This window comes from Arachis hypogaea, chromosome 5 (genome assembly GCF_003086295.3).
Source record: "Arachis hypogaea cultivar Tifrunner chromosome 5, arahy.Tifrunner.gnm2.J5K5, whole genome shotgun sequence".
Classification (NCBI taxonomy): domain Eukaryota; kingdom Viridiplantae; phylum Streptophyta; class Magnoliopsida; order Fabales; family Fabaceae; genus Arachis; species Arachis hypogaea.
This window is the reverse complement of record NC_092040.1, coordinates 53,396,348-53,411,795: the sequence shown is the minus strand read 5'-3', so window position 1 is coordinate 53,411,795 and position 15,448 is coordinate 53,396,348. Positions and strand designations below refer to the sequence as shown.

Sequence of the window (15,448 nt, the reverse complement as noted above, 5' to 3'; positions counted from 1 at the left end):
GAAAGGCCACCGTGGCAAAGAACGATAACCGAGAATTCTACCGAAGAGACCACAATTAAAATTTGGCACCAAGGGGCCAAGAATTCAACAGAAGAGGATACGCTCAACAATTTCCTCATGGTCGGAACCAGGTTGAAACAAATGACGATTACTGAGGAGACGGTAGAGGAAAACAAACAAGAGCTACTACAGAGGATCTGACTTGTCAGAGGTGTGGGCGCTACCATCCGGATAGGCCGTGTCGTTTTGGATTAGGAGTATGTTACAAGTGCGGGTTACCAGGGCACGTATCCAGGAATTGTCCACAGGGAAGGACTCAAGATGGAGGATGATCGAATCAGCAGGGTTGAGGTAATTGCGAAATTGATAACCAAAATTTAAACTGTAGTATGTGATTTTGAAACACCGCATTTATTTATAGATTGCGCTAGGGATGAGGATGTAAGACTAAAAAGATCAAGCTTAGTGTTAAGCTTAGGATTTGGTTGAAGGGTGTAATGAAAGATAAAATCTGTTCGATCGAGTGCTACCCTATGGAGAACACCCATTTTGTCAGTAGAAAGGGAAGACCATAGTAGTAGATTGTATGCGAGAGAGAGAGAGAGAGAGTACCGGTGAATAATCGCGACTCGATCTATCTTTCCTTTTGTAATCTGCAATGGAATTTTGTCTCAGATTCCTTCTTCTCTTGAACAATGAATGGTTTATCATCTAAGATTCTAACCCCCTTATTACGTGCATATATTTATATTTGAATCTGTCCATCTAGGGGTGAGCCTGAGCTTTTTTTGGTATAGACAAATGATTCTTGAGACTAGGAAATTTGCTTAAGGTTGGGTGCTCTCTTCTCAACTTTGTATCTTTCAAGGTCAGCTGAAGCTTACTTGATTCAATATGCCTCATCCTTGCTATCAAATGTTTTTGGTCTAGCTTCCTTTCTTGAGATGCACCTTAGTTATTTTGTTGTACATTTTGTTATTCTCTAAGAATTAGCTTGAACCTCATGTAAGACATCTTTTTTGTTTCTAATGAGCACCATTTATGCTGTTTAATCGCTTCTTGAGCCTAATACCTTTTCAAAAATCAACTCGAGCTTAGTTTAGTATTTGATACAATTTCTAGATAGGACCATTAAGAGGCTAGTTCCTTAGAGCAGGACCTCTGGACGCAAAAGATGAACCGTGTAAGAATGCGACACCAAGAAGAGTGTTGGGGCCTTAATTCTCGCCGATCGTATTGCCTAAAATTACATTAGTACGCTAGGATGCACCATGTGTGTCGATGCCTAAATGCGAAGAAAACTTTAGAATCTTGAGAGGAAGATTAACCTCGGTACCAGTACTCACGATACTTGAACCTAATACACCATTTGAAATTACTGCGATGCATTATCGAAGGGTGTAGGATGCACGTGGAGACAACATCATAAAATGGTGACAAGCACCCTCAGTTAGAAGACCCTGAGTGTTGTTGGAGGATGATTGATGAGCGGATAATTTATACGCTTTTTGGCATTGATTTTAGGTAGTTTCTAGTATATTTTAGTCACTTTTTAGTATATTTTTATTAGTTTTTATGAAAAATTCACATTTCTGGACTTTACTATGAATTTGTGTGTTTTTCTGTGATTTCATGTATTTTCTGGCTGAAAATGAGGGACCTGAGCAAAAATCTGATTCAGAGGCTGAGAAAGGACTGCAGATGCTGTTGGATTCTGACCTCCCTGCACTCGAAGTGGATTTTCTAGAGCTACAGAAGTCCAATTGGTGCGCTCTCAATTACGTTGGAAAGTAGACATCTTGGGCTTTCCAGAAATGTATAATAGTTCATACTTTGCCCGAGATTTGATGGCCCAAACTGGTGTTCAAACGCCCACCAGAGACCTTTTTCTAGAGTAAAACACTAGAACTGGCACCAAAGCTGGAGTTAAACGCCCAAATTGGCACCAAAGCTGGCGTTTAACTCCAAGGATGGCCTATTCACGTGAATGCTTCAAAGCTCAGCCCAAACACACACCAAGTGGGCCCCAGAAGTAGATTTCTACACTATCTACTCATTTTCTATAAACCTAGGTTACTAGTTTAGTATAAATAGCACTTTTTGACTATTGTATGGGATCTATTGGACCACCTTTCAATCCTTTGATCAGGTCTTCTTCCCCTGGTTTCAAATTCTTATGCCATTTGGGAGGCTGGTCAGTCGGCCATGCCTAGACCCTTTTGTTCTTATGTATTTTCAACGGTGGAGTTTCTACACCTCATAGATTAAGGTGAGGAGCTCTGCTATTCCTCAAGAATTAATGCAAGTACTATTGTTTTTCCTTCAATTCACGCCTACTTATTCTCCAAGATATACTCTTGTACTTAATTCAGTTAAGTCAAACTGAAGATGTGACCCGTGACAATCACCCACTATCTTCAGTACTCGCTTAGCCAAGATCTGCGTGCTTGACAACCACAAGCGGTCTACATAATGTTCAACATAGTCATTGGACGCCAGCTGGAGAATATTCTCTTGGGTCTCTGATCCATGCATTTGACTAGCATCTCCTGACAACAAGTGAGAACCGACAGATGATTAGCCTTGCGGTGAGAACCGTATCCGGACCATTTTTACTGAGAGAACGGATGGTAGCCATTGACAACGGTGATCCACCAACTTACAGCTTGCCATGGAAGGGAGTGCGCATGATTTGATGGAAGCAATAAGGAAGCAGAGGTTCAGAAGCAACAAAGCATCTCCAAATGCTTATCTGAAATTCCCACCAATGAATTACATAAGTATCTCTATTTTATTTTATGTTTTATTTATCTGTTAATTATCAAAATCTCATAACCATTTGAATCTGCCTAACTGAGATTTACAAGATGACCATAGCTTGCTTCAAGCCGACAATTTCCGTGGGATCAACCCCTTACTCACGTAAGGTATTACTTGGACGACCCAATGCACTTGCTGGTTAGTTGTGCGGAGTTGTGAAAAGTGTGATCATAATTTCGTGCACCAAGTTTTTGGCGCCATTGCCGGGGATTGTTTGAGTTTGGACAACTGACGGTTCATCTTGTTGCTTAGATTAGGTAATTTTATTTTATGTTTAAGCTTTCTTTCATTTTTATTTTTGAAAAAAATAATAAATACAAAAAAAAATTTAATAAAACCATGAAAAAAAAAACAAAACAAAAAATTTTTTTATGTTTCTTGTTTGAGTCTAGTGTCAAATTCTAAGTTTGGTGTCAATTGCATGTCTTCATTGATCTTCAAGTTGTTCTGGATGATTTTCCTTGTTCTGATCTTTAACTTCTCCTGTTTTGTGTATTTTTTTGTTTTTCATATACATTTTCAAATCCATAGTGTTTAAACATTAAAAATTTCTAAGTTTGGTGTCTTGCATATCCTTCTTTAATTAAAAATTTTCAAAAATATGTCCTTGATGTTCATCATGATCTTTAAAGTGTTCTTAGTGTTCATCTTGATATTCAAAGTGTCCTTGCATGCATTACTTGTTTTGATCATGCATTTTTATGCTTTATTTCATTTTGTTGTTTTTCTCTCTCTTCATTAAAAATTTAAAAATAAAAAATATCTCTTTTCAAGTAAATAATACAGAGAAATGAAGATTCAGAACATACAGCAGAGCAACCATAGAGAAAAAGCTGGGTGTTTAGAAAAACGCCCAGTAAGGAAGGAATTCTGGCGTTAAACGCCAGTCAGGGTATCTGGCTAGGCGTTAAATACCCAAAGAGGTAGCATTCTAGGCGTTAAATGCCAGAATGGATAGCATCCTGGGCGTTTAACGCAGGATGACACAGGGGAGGTAATTTCGTTTCAAATTCAATTTTTTTTCAAATTTTCATGTTTTAAATCATGATTTTAAAATCTTATCTTTCCACATTTTCAAAAATCCTTGCTAACAATTAATGTTTTGATTCAAAAAATTGCAAGTTTGTTACTTTCTTGTTAAGAAAGGTTCAATCTTTGAATTTTAGAATCATATCCTTTAGTTTCTTGTTAGTCAAGTCATCAATTATAAAAATCAAATCTTTTTCAATCATATCTTTTCAATCATATCTTTTTAAAACCATATCTTTTTCAATCAAATCTTTTTCAATCATATCTTTTTAAATTTTGATTTCAAAATCTTTTTATAACTTCTTATCTTTTCAAAATTATTTTCAAATCTTTTTCAACTAATTACTATTTCTTATCTTTTTCAAAACCACCTAACTATTTTTCCACTTCCAATTTTTGAAAATCACTAACCTCTTTTTCAAAAATATTTTTAATTAACTAATTGTTTTAAATTCTAATTTTATGTTATTTCTTTTAAATTTTTGAAAACTCTTTCTCTCTCATCTCTTTCTATTTATTTTATTTAATTGCTAACATTCCTCCTCCACTCATCTAAAAAAATTTTCGAACTCACCTCCTCTCTCTTCTCATTCTTCTACTCCTTTTCCTCTGACACATCAAGGAGTCTCTATACTGTGACATAAAGGATTCACTACTCCCTTTTTGTTCTCTTCTTTTTCATATGAGCAGAAACAGGGATAAAAACATTCTTGTTGAAGCTGATCTTGAACCTAAAAGGACTTTGAAGAAGAAGCTAAGAGAAGCTAAAGCACAACACTCCGGAGAGGACATTTCAGAGAATTTCGAAAAAGAAGTAGACATGGCAGCCGAACCCAACAACAATGCAAGAGATGCAAGGAAGATACTTGGTGACTATACTACACCAACTTCCAACTTCTATGGAAGAAGCATCTCTATTTCTGCCATTGGAGCAAACAACTTTGAGTTTAAGCCTCAATTAGTTTCTCTAATTTCAGAAGATCCTCATCAGTTCTTAGCTGAATTCTTGCAGATCTGTGATACTATCAAGACCAATGGGGTTGATCCCGAGGTCTACAGACTTATGCTTTTCCCCTTTGCTGTAAGAGACAGAGCTAGAACATGGTTGGACTCACAACCTAGAGAAAGCCTGAACTCTTAGGACAAGTTGGTCAATGCTTTCTTGACCAAATTCTTTCCACCTCAAAAGATGAGCAAGCTTAGAGTGGAAGTCCAAACCTTCAAATAGAAGGAAGGTGAATCCCTCTATGAAGCTTGGGAAAGATACAAGAAATTAAGTAAAAGGTGTCCTTCTGATATGCTTCCAGAATGGAGCATCATATGTATATTCTATGATGGTCTATCTGAATTGTCCAAGATGTCATTGGACCATTCTGCTAGTGGATCTCTTCATCTGAAAACTCCTGTAGAAGCCCAGGAACTCATTGAGATGATTGCAAATAACCAGTTCATGTACACTTCTGAAAGAAATCCTGTAAATAATGGGATGACTAAGAAGAAAGGTGTTCTTGAGATTGATACTCTGAATGCCATATTGGCTCAGAATAAAATATTGGCTCAGCAAGTCAATATGATTTCTTAGAATCTGACTGGATTGCAAGCTGCATCCGGTAGTGCTAAAGAAGCCTCCTCTGAAGGAGAAGCTTATGACCCTGAGAATCCTACAATGGAAGAGGTGAATTACATGGGAGAATCCTATGGAAACACCTATAATCTTTCATGGAAGAATCATCCAAATTTCTCATTGAAGGATCAACAGAAGCCTCAACAAGGCTTCAACAACAATAATGGTGGGAGAAATAGGTTTGGCAATAGCAAACCTTTTCCATTATCATCTCAGCAGCAGACAGATAATTCTGAGCATAGCCTCTCTGACTTAGCAAACATGGTCTCTGATCTATCTAAGGCCACTCTCAGTTTCATGACTAAAACAAGGTCCTCCATAAAAAATTTAGAGGGATAAGTGGGTCATCTGAGTAAAAGAGTTACTGAAATTCCTCCTAGTACTCTCCAAAGCAATACAGAAGAGAATTCCAAAAGAGAGTGCAACATCCAAAGTAGCCGAACCTGGAGAGAGTGAAAAGGCAGTGATTCCTAGTGAGAAAGACCTCAAGGGACGTCCACTGACAAATAAGGAGTTACCTATTGAGGAACCAAAGGAATCTGAGGCTCATATAGAGACCATAGAGATTCTACTGAACTTACTATTGCCATTCATGAGCTCTGATGAATATTCTTCCTCTGAAAATGGTGAAGACATTGATGAAGAGCAAGTTGCTCAGTATCTGAGATCAATCATGAAACTGAATACCAAGTTATTTAGTAATGAGACTTGGGAGGATGAACCTCCATTGCTCATCAATGAACTGAACACATGGATTTGGCAGACATTACCTCAGAAGAAACTGAATCTTGGAAAGTTCTTAATACCTTGCATCATAGGCACCATGACCTTTGAAAAGGCTTTGTGTGACCTGGGGTCAGGTATCAACCTCATGCCACTCTTTGTAATGGAGAAACTAGGGATCTTTGAAGTACAAGCTGTAAAAATCTCACTAGAGATGGCAGACAAATCAATGAAACAGGCATATAGACTTGTAGAGGATGTCTTAGTGAAGGTTGAAGGCCTTTACGTCCTTGCTAACTTCATAATCCTATACACTGGGAAGGATGAGGATGAATCCATCATCCTTGGAAGACCTTTTCTAGCCATAGCAAGGGCTGTGATTGATGTGGACAAAGGAGAGTTAGTCCTTCAATTGAATGAGGACTACCATGTGCTTAAGGCTCAAGAATCTTCTTCTGTAGACATAAAGAAGAAGCATGAAAAGCTTCAATCAAAACAGAGTCAGACAGAACCCGCACACTTAACTTCTAAGTTTGGTGTTGGGAGGCCACAACCATGCTCTGAGCATCTGTGAAGCTCTGTAAGAGCTTCCTGTCAAGCTATTGACATTAAAGAAGCGCTTATTGGGAGGCAATCTAATTTTATTTATCTATATTAACTACTTTCTCATTTTTATTTTCTAGTGTTAGTCATTGTTTTCTTTAGGTTGTTGATCATGTGAAGTCACAAAAATAGCTGCAGAATTAAAGCAAGAATAAAAAACAGCATAAAAAAATAGCACACCCTGGAGGACGAGCTTACTGGCGTTTAAACGCCAGTAAGGCTAGCAAATTGGGTGTTTAACGCCTAGTCTAGCACCATTCTGGGCATTAGACGCCAGAAATGGCACACAGACTGGCGTTTAATGCTTGAAAAGGCTGTTTGGTGTCTGGCTGGCGTTAAACGCCAATAAGGGTAGCAGAATGGGCATTTAACGCCCAGTCTAGCAGCATTCTGGGCGTTAAACGCCAGAACTGGCAGCCAGACTGGTGTTTAACGCCAGAAATGGGCAGCAGCATGGCATTTAACGCTAGAAATGCCACACAGAAGGCGTTTAAACGCCAGAAAGGTGCAGGGATGAGAAATCCTTGACACCTCAGGATTTGTGGACTCCATAGGATATCTACCTACCCCAACTCATTCTCACTCCTCTTCCCACATTTCCATAACACCCTTTCCCAAACACCATTCACCTATCAAATCCTACCCTCTTTCCCAAAACCTCTTCACTACTCACATCCATCCACTATTTCCCATCATACAACTCACTTACCCCCACCCATTCAAATTCAAACCATCTCCCTCCCAAACCCACCCATTCTCACACGTATCCCATCTTTCTCTTACCCTATAAATACAGCTCATCTCCTTCATTTCTTTTTCTCCTCATCCTTTCTTTCTTCTTTTGCTCAAGGACGAGCAAACCTTTTAATTTTGGTGTGGAAAAAAGCGTTATTTTTTGTTTTTCCATAACCATTAATGGCACCTAAGGCCAGAGAAACCTCTAGAAAGAGGAAAAGGGAAGGCAGCTGCTTCCAACTCCGAGTCATGGGAGATGGAGAAATTTTTCTCAAAAGCCCATCACTAAAAAGAGGATAGAGCAAACAAGAGAGCCCACTCATGGACCTCAACATGAGCATGAGGAAATTCCTCATCAAGAAATCCCTGAGATGCCTCAAGGGATGCATTTCTCTCCACATAACTATTGGGAGCAACTCAACACCTCTTTAGGAGAATTGAGTTCCAATATGGAGCAACAAAGGATGGAGTACCAAGAGCACTCTATTATCCTCCATGAAATTAGAAAGGATCAAAGAGCCATGAGGAAAGAGCAACAAGGGCAAGGAAGAGACATTGAGGAGCTTAAGCACTCCATAGGATCTTCCAGAGAAAGAACTAGCCGCCATCACTAAGGTGGACCTATTCTTTAATTTCCTTGTTATTTGTTTTTCTGTTTTGCGGTTTTTATGCTTTATGTTTTGTCTATGTTTATTACATGATCATTAGTGTCTAGTGTCTATGTCTTAAAGCTATGAGTGTCCCATGAATCATTCACCTTTCTTAAATGAAAATGTTTCTAATTGCAGAAGAACAAGAAGTACATGAATTTTGAATTCTATCTTGAAATTAGTCAATTATTTTGATATGATGGCAATACTTTTTGTTTTTTGAATGAATGCTTGAACAGTGCATATTTTTTATAGTGAAGTTTATGAATGTTAAAATTATTGGCTCTTGAAAAAATAATGAAAAAAGAGAAATGTTATTGATAATCTGAAAAATCATAAAATTGATTCTTGAAGCAAGAAAAAGCAGTGAAAAATACAAAGCTTGGGAAAAAAATAGGCAAAAAAAAGAAAGAAAAAGAAAAAGCAAGCAGAAAAAGCCAATAGCTCCTTAAACCAAAAGGCAAGAGCAAAAAGCCAGTAACCCTTTAAACTAAAAGGCAAGGGTAAAGAGGATCCAAGGCTTTGAGCATCAGTGGATAGAAGGGCCCAAAAGAATGAAATCTTGGCCTAAGCGGCTAAAATCAAGCTGTCCCTAACCATATGCTTGTGTCATGAAGGTCCAAGTGAAAAGCTTGGGACTGAGTGGTAAAAGTCGTGATCCAAAGAAAAAGAGTGTGCTTAAGAACTCTGGACACCTCTAACTGGGGACTCTAGCAAAGCTGAGTCACAATCTGAAAAGGTTCACCCAGTTATGTGTCTGTGGCATTTAGTATCCGGTGGTAATATTGGAAAACAAGATGCTTAGGGCCACGACTAAGACTCATATGTGATGCCCGGGCATCTAGGCCAGTTTCACTGACCTTTTCTTTACTATTTTAGTGTAGTTTCATGCATTTTCTTAGAGAATAAGGCAAGTTTTGGATGAAAATACACTCACACCTTGATTCAAGCAACTATTGTGAATTTTACATGATTTCATGAGGATTTTGCAAGAATTGAATGACAAATTGTTGATGCATAATCTCATGACTTTGACTAGAGCTTTGATGCACTTTATTTTCTTGATTTCAGGACAAAGGAAGCAAGGAAGAACCACGTTAGTAGCCACGTTAACCTAGTTAACGTGACGACTAACGTGGAATGGGAAAAAGCTTGCAACGTTAATGAGAAAAGTGATCACCAATAACGCCTGCGAAGCCATCATAAGCCCACGTTAATTGCCACGTTAACTAGGTTAACGTGGTAGTTAACGTGGAGACAAAGAGAGCTCCAACGTTAGTGGTAAACGTGAACACCACTAACGCTCCAAAATGTGGCAATGAACCACGTTAAGTTAACGTGAACTCTAACGTGGAAGATAGGAACAATCGCAACGTTAGTGACACTCACCTTTGTCACTAACGTTGGATCAAACTAGCATTGCCCACGTTAGTGGTCACGTTAAGACCACTAACGTGAAAGTTAACGTGGATCTAAGATTGATGAGCCAACGTTAGTGACACTCACCTTTGTCACTAACGTTGGAGATGGCATTCACTACCACGTTAGTGGCCACGTTAACTTAGTTAACATGAGCTCTAACGTGGAGAGTAGGGGTACTTGGAGCATTAGTGACAAATGTGAGTGCCACTAACGCTCTCGAAGATGAGGCATACCCACGTTAAGAGCCACGTTTGTTACACTAACGTGAACTCTAACGTAGGGACAAGGGGCACAAGGCAACGTTATTGGGAAAGGTGAGTCCCAATAACGCTTACGAAGGTTTATAAGGCAACGTTAGTGGTCACGTTAGTGCCACTAACGTTGGAGTTAACGTGGGTTATATGGGGTTGGAACGTTAGTGAAAAAGGTGATTGCCACTAACCTTCTCGAACCCACAATGTCACTTAACGTTAACTTCACTAACGCCCATGCCTAATTCATACTTTTCTGCAAGCTGAGCCGACTAAAGATTGTAACTGCTTCAACTTAATATCTAAGGCCCACATCCAAGACTTGAAGAACTCACTAGAAGATCAAGAGAAGTAGTATATATAGGAGTAGTTTTGAACTATAGAAAAACTTGGCACTTTGGAGAACTACCCTCTGTATATTTACTTTTCTGCACTTTTAGCTAAGAATGTATTCTTTTCTACCATTTTCCATTTCTAGAGCTATGAACAACTAAACCCCTTTCATTGGGTTAGGGAGCTCTATTGTAATTTGATGGATCAATTATAGTTTTCATTCTCTTCTTCTTTCTTCTCTTTTGATTTACTAGAAAGCTTTTGATCTTAATTCAATTGGTTAGTTGTCTTGGAAAAGAAACTCTCCATAATTGGATCTCCTCTGAGCCTTGGAAAAAGGATGAGGAGATCATGCTAGAATTGCTTTGTCATGTTGGATCAAATTGGGGTCTGGGCGGATATAGTGACATGTAATCCTCCCAACACTTTGATTTGGAAATACATGTGGTATAATCAGTGACCACACTTTATCTCTTCCCATGAGCAATTAAATCAAGGAATTGGGCAATTGTTCAAGCTTAGAGAGATTGGGTTGCCAAGGAATTGGAACCCAATCACTTAAGATTTCTAAGGAGATCAATAGATGCTTTGATTGAGGAAGAGATGAAAATGAATTTGATCCAGAGAATACAACATCTCCTGAGCCCAATGAATTCCCTATTTCTGATCTTACCCATTCTCTTTACTTTCTGCCATTTATTTACATGCTCATTCCCCATCTAAGATTCTGCACTTTATTCTCTGCTATTTACTTTCCCGCCATTTAATTTTCTACAATTCTCAAACTACCTTCTGTTTAGCTCAACTAGCATATTCTTCCAACTAAAGTTGCTTGACCAATCAATCCCTGTGGGATTTGACCTCACTCTATTGTGAGTTTTTACTTGACGACAATTCGGTATACTTGCCGAAGGGAAATTTGTTGAGAGACAAGTTTTCGTGCATCAAGTTTATGGCGCCGTTGCCGGGGATTGGTTTTGTATCAACAATGATTAAGTTGGAAGTTCACTAGATTGAGCATTTTTTCTTTTGTTTGTTTACTTTATTCAGTTGTTTACCTTCAGTTTGTTCCGTTTCTTCCTCACCCCCTATACCCCCTCTGTTTTCTTTCTTTCTTTATTATTTACAATTCTGCTCACTAACCCACTAACTATTTGATAATTTGCACCACTCACACTAACAATCAATCTAATAAGAATAACCTCTTTATTTCATCTCTTGCTATGTGTTTTGTTAGTTGTATGATAGGCAGAAGAGGGGGAGCTTCAACTTCCTTCGATTCAGAACCTGAAAGAACCCTCCGGAGACTAAGGAAGGAAGCAAGAGGGAAAGGAGTTGTTGGTGCTGAGGAAGAGGAAGAGTATTTTGAAACCAACATGGAGGAGAACTTGGAAAACAATCATGAAGGAGAAGCTCACAACCATGCTAGAGAAGGCCCTGCAAACCATGCTGGGCAAGAAAGGAGAGTTCTAGGCTCCTACATCAATCCAAATCCAGGAAACTGTGGAAATAGCATCCAAAAGCCCACCATACATGCCAACAACTTTGAATTAAAACACCAGCTAATCACCCTTGTTCAGAACAATTGCTCATTTGGAGGTAGTGCTCAAGAAGACCCCAACCAACATCTAACCACCTTCCTGAGAATTTGTGACACTATGAAGTCTAATGGAGTCCACCCGGATGTCTATAGGCTGCTTTTGTTCCCTTTTTCACTCAGGGACAAAGCATCCAAGTGGCTTGAATCCTTCCCAAAGGAGAGCTTTACAAATTGGAAAGATGTGGTGAACAAATTTTTGGCAAGATTCTACCCTCCTCAAAGAATTAATAGGTTGAGAACTAAGGTGCAAACTTTTAGACAACAAGATGGTGAGACTCTCTATGAGGCATGGAAGAGGTTCAAGGACTTAACAAGAAGATGCCCACCAGACATGTTCAATGAATGGGTTCAACTTCACATTTTCTATGAAGGTCTTTCTTATGAGTCAAAGAAGACTGTAGACCATTCATCAGGGGACTCTCTAAACAAGAAGAAAACCATTGAATAAGCCATAGATGTCATTGAAACAGTAGCTGAGAATGACTACTTCTATGCCTCTGAAAGAAGCAATACTCGAGGAGTAATGGAGCTGAACCACATGGATGCATTGCTAGCTCAAAATAAGATGATCACCAAGCAGCTAGCAGATCTTACCAAGAAGGTGGAGGAAAACCAAGTTGGAGCAGTCATCACTTCATCACCAGCTCAAGAATGAGTGAATATAGGAGAAGAAGGTGACTGGGAACAAGCCAACTATGTTGGAAACTCACCTAGACAAATCCATGATCCATACTCTGAAACTTACAACTCTGGATGGAGAAATCACCCCAACTTTAGGTGGGGAAATCAACAAGACCAATGCCAAGATCAAAGACGCCACAACCACAACCCCAACAATAATGCAACCCACCAACATCCCTCACAGAGGTCCTATCAACAACTACCTAATCCCAACCCACCATCACTAACCGAGGATAGACTTTCAAAGATTGAGACTCTACTTGAAGACCTATGTAGAGAAATCCAAGACAATAAGGTGTTTAAGGAGGAAGTACGAGCCAATATCAAAAACCAAGGGGAAAACATCAAGAAACTAGAGTCTCAAGTAGGGTAACTAGCTCAACAAATTCCCAAACTGACTGATGGTTTTCCAAGTGACACAAAGAAGAACCCAAGAGGAGAAACAAAGAAAGTAAGGTGGGAAGAATGTAAGATGATCACCACAAGTGATGAGAGGAGTATGGAGGAAGTAGAACACCTCCAAGACAGTCCAAAGGAAAATCATGAAGAAAGAAACTCTGCACCTCAACTCACACTCAAGGAAGAGCTGAAGGAGAGGGAGATACTGAACCCATATGCACCCTTCCCCCACAGGCTTAAGGGTGGTGTAGCAGGGAGAATGTATTCAAGGTTCCTCGACATGTTTGCATCTCTTGATGTAAATATACCATTCATTAAGGCCCTCCAGCAAATGCCTTCTTACATCAAGTATATAAAGGAGCTACTAGCCAGAAAGAGTTCATTGAAGGGTGGACAAACAATAAAGATGAACAGGGATTATAGTGCTCTCATTCAAACAGAGCCACCCACAAAGAAGAAGGATCCAGGGAGTTTTCACATTCCCTGTGCTATAGGAGAAACAATGATCAATAAGGGACTCTGTGACTTGGGAGCAAGTATCAACCTAATGCCTCTATCTCTCATGAAAAAGCTTCAAATCAATGAGCTAACACCCACAGATGTAATCATCAAATTAGCTGACAAAACTCAAAAACAGGCAATAGAAGTGGTTGAGAATGTGTTAGTAAAGGTTGGGAACTACTTCCTCCCCACAGATTTTGTCATCCTGGAAATGGATGAGAATCCTATTCACCCCATCATTCTGGGAAGGCCATTCTTAGCCACAGCCAGAGCACTTATAGATGTGGAGCGAGGAGAGCTAGTATTGAGAATACATGATGAGTAGCTCACCTTCAATGTTTTCAAACTCTCACAAGAAGCAGATCATGATAACAAAGAGCTGAAGGAAGAGTCAAACAAGGGAGCTCAAGCACTACCTCTAAGAACTCCTGTGGCTAACAACCAATGTGATCAGAAGGAGCAACAGCCAAGTGTAATTCAAAAGGAACCAGACCCACCAGAGTCGTATGAGACAAGCAACAAAACTTCCCTCAAAGGAAAAACCACAAGTAGCAGAGCGACATCAAAGGACTCAAGAAAAAAGGTCCCAAGGGGATGGAAAAACAAGAAAATCCCTACAGAAGGTTTCTCTCCAGGAGATAAAGTGGTCTCTACATACTTTCCATCTATACCACCTCACCTCCCCACTATTCCATCCCAGCTGCCTCCAGTGTACACCATCAACAAAATCTTGTCCTTAGAGCATGTGGAACTTGTCAACAAGGCCAATGGAAACAGATTCACTGCAAGGGGGGAAGATTTTAAGCACTACTAACCACCTTGACAAGGACCAAACGTCAAGCTAATGACACTAAAGAAGCGCTTCACGGGAGGCAACCCATGTTCTATACCCTCTCTCTTTAATCTCTAATAGTAGTAATAAAGCAAATCTCATGGATTTTTAAATGAATTTTGACAACCAATATAAGACCCCTTACATGCAGCATATAGTACATGCTAAGTTTGGTGTTCAAGGTATACCAAGAGGGCTTGAACACACTTCATGATGAGAGATTATTTCTGAATCTTGTTGCACCATATGATCACAAACAAGTTTGGTGTACCAACGTTGCATGCATGGACAATTTAATGGTTGGTTGATTTACATTCATAAAAAGCATGTAGTATTTAAAAACAAAAGAAAAATATTTTTTTTCTAGTAGCTAGTTCACACCTTAAGTCTTCCCACCAAAATTTTCAATTAACCGTTTGCATTCCTTTTGTCTTGTATAAGAAATAAAAAAGGACATTGATGGTACTTGATAGGACAATCAAGGAAAGGAGATTTGGCCACTATACCAAGGAACTTATACACTTGTCTCCAAGGGGAGTAACTTGGAAAGTGTTGCCATGCAACATTGGAAAGTGGATAGCTTTGGAGACCGAACCAAAACCCTCATAAAAGGGGTGATCCTCGTGCTCATCCAATGGCAAACCCCAACCGTCCGTCACTAAACCAACACCATCAATCCACACCTTTCAAACACCCATTACCTTCTATATAAAGGGTTCTCATTCTGCACCCTCTCTGTACACTTCTTGTTTTCATTCATCTCCCTTCCCTCTTTCGAACACACAGTTCATCATCCACCAAAATTCTCATACACACCCTCCTAGCCATCTTGTGAGTAACAAACACGTCAACTATCTTGCATGGATTCATCCAGTTCTAAAAGGAGAAGAGGGAAGGAGCCCATGGAGCATCCTCCTTTTGATGCCGGGAGATTTAAGACTGCCTTCTATGAGCTTCAATATGAACGGATCAAAAACAAGAAAATCTTGCCAGAATTGACATTCCAGTTCAATGAGGATGAATGCCCTAAGATCAGGGAGAAGATTGCACAGAGGGGCTGGCAAAAGCTCACGAACCCAGAGACAAAGATAAATGCAAACCTCATCAAAGAGTTCTATGCAAATGCGGTCAGAAAAGATAGCAATAGGGCTCCCATTTTCAAAAGTTATGTAAGAGGAATGGAGGCGGACTTCAGCCCCAATGCTATAACAAGGACTCTTTAGCTGAAATCACCACATTTTGATG

The 15,448-nt window shown here is 39.4% G+C and overlaps 2 non-coding genes across 2 annotated transcripts; both read right to left on the bottom strand.

Annotated features, from left to right (window-relative positions):
• Positions 1-5,044: 5,044 nt before the first annotated feature.
• LOC112804724 (small nucleolar RNA R71) lies at positions 5,045-5,152 on the bottom strand. Its single transcript, XR_003203341.1, has one exon. It is a non-coding gene; the product is annotated as a small nucleolar RNA R71 (small nucleolar RNA).
• A 6,867-nt stretch (positions 5,153-12,019) lies between these two features.
• LOC112804744 (small nucleolar RNA R71) lies at positions 12,020-12,123 on the bottom strand. Its single transcript, XR_003203360.1, has one exon. It is a non-coding gene; the product is annotated as a small nucleolar RNA R71 (small nucleolar RNA).
• Between the last annotated feature and the right edge of the window lie 3,325 nt (positions 12,124-15,448).